Source organism: Zingiber officinale, chromosome 11B (genome assembly GCF_018446385.1).
Source record: "Zingiber officinale cultivar Zhangliang chromosome 11B, Zo_v1.1, whole genome shotgun sequence".
In the NCBI taxonomy this organism is placed as follows: domain Eukaryota; kingdom Viridiplantae; phylum Streptophyta; class Magnoliopsida; order Zingiberales; family Zingiberaceae; genus Zingiber; species Zingiber officinale.
Genome location: NC_056007.1, coordinates 33,137,621 through 33,142,815, shown reverse-complemented (window position 1 = coordinate 33,142,815; position 5,195 = coordinate 33,137,621). Strand labels below are relative to the sequence as shown.

General features: G+C 38.5%; 1 non-coding gene across 1 annotated transcript; it reads left to right on the top strand.

Moving 5' to 3' along the window:
• Positions 1 to 4,864: 4,864 nt before the first annotated feature.
• Positions 4,865 to 4,970, top strand: LOC122035501. Its single transcript, XR_006127049.1, has one exon. It is a non-coding gene; the product is annotated as a small nucleolar RNA R71 (small nucleolar RNA).
• Positions 4,971 to 5,195: the final 225 nt, after the last annotated feature.

The following is a 5,195-nucleotide window of genomic DNA, read 5'->3' as shown; positions in this document are numbered from 1 at the left end:
AGCGACTTCGAGGCATACGCGAATGATGGCATTGGAGACAAGCCGCGGGCTTAGATGCATCTGAGGGACGAGAGCCAAAGGAAGTAGGCTTGAAGGCAAGAGGTCAAGGCTGCAAAGAAGAGTCAAATGAGTCGTGAGGGTACGAGTGCATGAGAGATTGTACTCGGAGTAAAATCCTAGTTTTAGGGTTGCACTGTAGCGGTTACTGTAGCAGTTACTGTAGCGTACTGTAGCAGTCGACTGGTGTATTGACCAGTCGACTGATGCACTGTAGCTGATAGCCGTTGAGAGAGCCGTTGGGTTGGCATCAGTCGACTGGTGCAAGGACCAGTCGACTGGTAACGGGCAAATCAGGTTCTGATTTGTTCCAAGCTCTATAAGAAGGAGCTTGGTATGGCCGGCCAAGGCGACGAAATTAGACTTGGTTAAAGCCTAATTAGTAGTCACAAGAGTTCTCAAGTGCTTGTGTAATCCAAGAGGTCTTGGTGAGTTTGTGGTGAGGTTTCTCCACCCACAAGGAGCGACTTGAGATAGCCGGAGTTTGCCGGGGGCTAATCCACCGACGGATAGGGATCGTCCACCTCAAGGACAAGCCGTGGAGTAGGAGCCCTAATCTCCGAACCACGTTAAACGAACGTGTTAGCAGTTTGCTTGCTCTTTCTTATAGTGTTTAGCTTTCTACTTGTTTATATTAGTTTGTATTTCCGTTGCGCATTAATAAGTGTAGGGTGAAAGCGAGTATTTGGGGGTGCCGTCTATCCAACCCCCCTTCAAGCCGGCCACCGATCCTTCAACACAATGTCCTTGTCCAGGGTTACTTTGATATCTGCTAACAATACCCACGGTAAAACAGATATCCGGTCTCGTGCATAGCATACCTTAGGCTTCCTATAGCTGAAGCATAAGGAACTGCCTTTATATCCTCTATCTATTTCGATGTCTTCGAAAACATCTCTTTAGATAAAGCTACTCAATGTCTAAAAGGTAGAAAACATTTCTTGGAATCTTGCATGCTAAAACGAGTTAGGATTGAATCGATATATGAAGCTCGTAATAAGCACAATATTCTTTTCTTGTGATCCCTTATCACTTTGATCCCGAGATTATGTGCGCATTCACCCAAGTCCTTTATATCGAATTGCTTGGATAACCATACCCTTACTTCCGACAACACTTTGATATTGTTTCCAACTATCAAAATGTTATCTACGTATAGTACAAGAAATACCACCACGTTTCCATCACACTTTTTGTATACACAAGACTCATCCGGACACTGAATAAATCCATATGACTGAATTATTTTATTAAACCGGATGTTCCAAGACCTTGAAGCTTGCTTCAGTTTATAAATAGATCGACTGAGCTTTCATACTATATGTTCTTTGCCCTTTGCAATAAACCCTTCTAGTTGCTTCATGTGGATGTTTTCTTCAAGACTTTCATTAAGGAAAGCTGTCTTGACATCCATTTGCCAAACCTCATAATCCATATGAGCAGTAATAGATAAGAGTATTCGGATAGACTTAAGCATAGCTACTGGTGAAAAGGTTTCCTCATAATTGATTTTCTCTTTCTGAGTATACCCCTTCACAACAAGCCTTGCTTTGAAGGTTTCCACCTTTCCATCTGTCCCTCTTTTCCTTTTGTAGATCCATTTACATCCAATAGCTTTTACACTATTTAATGGTTCTACAAGCTCCCAGACTTTATTAGAATACATAGATTTTATTTCTGAATGCATTGCTCTTTGCCAAGATTCTGCATCTATATCTTAGAGTGTTTCGTCATATGTTCTGGGATCAGGTTTCTGTTTACCTAGGACCAAGTCCGACGACTCTCCCAAAAACATGAATCTTTCAGGTTGCCTAACAACCCTCCCACTACGACGAGGCACTATCTATTGTTGTGCATCATTTGTGATACGTGTTGCAGTTTCTTGTGATATTTCATCTTGCACTATTGGTACTAAAATAGGCGTGTCCTCTCTAATTTCTTCTAGAACAATTTCACTCAAGGGCTTATGGTTCATTACATAATCTTCTTCTAAAAATCGAGCATTGGTGCTTACAATGATTTTTTGATTTTTAGGATTATAAAACAAACCACCTTTCGTTCCCTTAGGATATCCCACAAACAGACAAACTTCTGTACGTGATTCCAACTTGTCAATATCTCCCTTCAGCACATATGCTGGACTACCCCATATCCAGATATGACTCAGACTAGACTTACACTCATTCTATAATTCTATGGGAGTAGAGGGTACTATTTTAGAGAGTACCATATTCAGAATTTATACTGCTGTATATCCTCAAAACAAATTTGGTAATTCTGAATAACTCATCATCGATCTAACCATTTCTATAAGAGTCCTATTCCTTCGTTCTGCCACACCATTATGTTGGGGTGTACCAGGTGCACACAATTGGGATTGAATCCCAACCTTTGATAAGTAATTCCTAAATTCTCCAAAGAGGTATTCGCCACCACGATCAGACCGTAGTGTCTTGATACTTTTACCATGACATTTCTCCACATCAGTCCTTTACTCTTTGAACTTATCAAAGCACTCAGACTTGCGACGCATCAAGTAAATGTATCCGTATCTTGAATAATCGTCTATAAAAGAGACAAAATATTCGTAACCACCTCTTGTCTGGATAGATATAGGACCACACAAATCAGAATGAACCAGTTCTAACATATATTTGGCTCTATACCCCTTTGCCTTAAAAGGTCTCTTGGTCATTTTTACCTTCCAAGCAAGATTTGCAAGTTGGAAAGTTTTCCAGCACTAATGAACTCAAGAGTCCATCGGCTATTAGCCTTTGAATCCTACTTAAGTTAATATGACCAAGCCTTAGATGCCAAAGATATGATTAGTTCATTTCCGAAGGTTACTTTCTCTTAATAGAGTTAGAAGATGTGTTATTAATTTCCATTTGTTGCATTTTGAGAGTTATTGGATTATAAATTGCCAACTAACGTACCAGAACAGATAACTTCCCTATTTATCTTGATAACACCTTTGTTATCATAAATAGACAGAATATCCATCCTTGTATTGTACTGAAATCAAGTTTTTTTTAAAACTTGGTACATAAAGAATATTTCTTAAAACCTATTTTATTCCTATAAACATCTCCCATTACAACAGCTGCTACTTCTGTAGTATTTCCCATGTAAACAGTGATTTCTCCTTTGTGTAGTTGTCGGATTTCCTGGAACCTCTACAATGATTTGCATATATACACGCTAGGTACTGGTAGATAACACCACTAATCATGTTCCAACTACTAGAGAATAAGATATACCTATATTGTTGTCTTCCTACGAGGACAGTCCGCCTACAAATGTCGAGACTGCTTGCAAATGAAGCACTTGCCTTTCGGCTTCTTCATTCCTGCTTTTAGTCCAGTACCTAGAGATCATACAGTCTTGCTTGTCAGCCCGATTCTAGTGTCCGAAGAGTTCCTTGAGATTGTACATCATGTCTTGGCCAATAGCCATGGTCTGATGCTGATGTTTGACCCATTTCCTATGATACTCAATCTCCTCTTCACTAGAATCGTTATTAGGCACATTAGTGCAGACATCTAATAGTACAAACTAATAGCCTTCAGCAGTTAGAACAATGTCCAGGTTTCTTTTCCAATCTATGTAGTTGGGACCAGTAAGTTTGTTCTCTTTCAGTATAATAGCCAGTGGGTTGAAAGTCATCCTAAGAATCACAAAATAAACTTTGGTTAAGACTCTAAATTTAGAATAATATTGATTCCTCAAACAATATTATTTAAATTTACCAACATCTCAAACACCGTGAATTTTGCATGTCATGATAGTGTGTACGTATACAAAATCAAACATTTATAAGAGGAGGTTTTACCCATTAATTTTATTCTTGTTAACCAAACTTTTTGGTAAATAAAATTAATAGTTGGTTTTAATCTTGAATCTGAATTTGTTCAAGTGTTGGAGGAGAAAACTCTTCTTAAGTTTTCAACCCTTTTGGAGCAGTCACTTGAGGATCTCCCAAGGTCCTTCCGCTCCTAAGTTCAATTCTGTTGCAATGTTCCATTGGGTTGACATCAGATTTACCTGGAACTTATCCTAATCCTCTTGAAGGTGATGAAACTATCTGGGAAATTTGTCTATCTTGTATTTTCTGGAGCTTCTCTGCATTATCCATTCTCTGAGTGAGTAGCTTGATCTCTTGCTTCATTTCATTTTGATTGGACATAACTTCTTCAATCATTTTCTCCAATTTAGAAAATTGATAGCTTTGAGAAGATTGTTGTTGATAGCCTCACTATCCAGGCTGATAGCTCGGTCTAACTCCCGTGGATGGTCCTTGTTCTTGATTATTTCTATAAGAGAAATTTGGATGATTCTTCCAACCAGGGTTGTATGTGTTGGAGTATGGATTATTTTGTTTCTGATTATAACTCATGATAGCATGACATTGCTCTAATTGATTGATTTGTGCAGAAATAGCTCCTAAAGGGAGTCTTGAGAATGATCTGAGCTTCCACAAGTTTCACAAACACATACTATGGCATTGACCGATGCAGAATTTGTTCCCATATTTTCTAGTTTTTAAGTAAGAGCATCTAATTTTGAAGTCATCAAAGTAATTGCATTTACATTAAATTTTCCTAATGCTTTAACTGGATTTGGATAGGAATAGCCTCCATTTCTCTCCGTTACCCATTGATGATGATTTTCCGCTACGCTCTCAATAATGCCCTCGACCTCATCTAAACTTTTAATCATAAGTACCCCTCCAGCTGCAGAATCTAAAGACACCTTAGTATGATAGTTGATGTTGTTATAAAAAGTATGTAGAACTAGCCATTTTTCTAAACCATGATGTGGGCATTGTCTGAGCATATCATTGTATCTATCCCATGCTTCAAATAAAGATTCTAAGTCTAACTGTCTGAAACTTGCAATTAGATTTCTCATATGAGCGCTCTTACTTGGAGAATAGAATTTATCAAGGAATTGTTGCTCGCATTGCTCCCAAGTGGTTATGCTGTTAGTTGGTAAAGAGTTCAACTATTGTTTCGCTCTATCTCTTAAAGAAAATCCAAATAATAATAATCTCACTGCTTCCAATGGAACACCGTTCATCTTCATGGTGCTGCAGATTTCATAGAAAGTTTCAAGATGTTGATTTGGGTCTTCGTGTG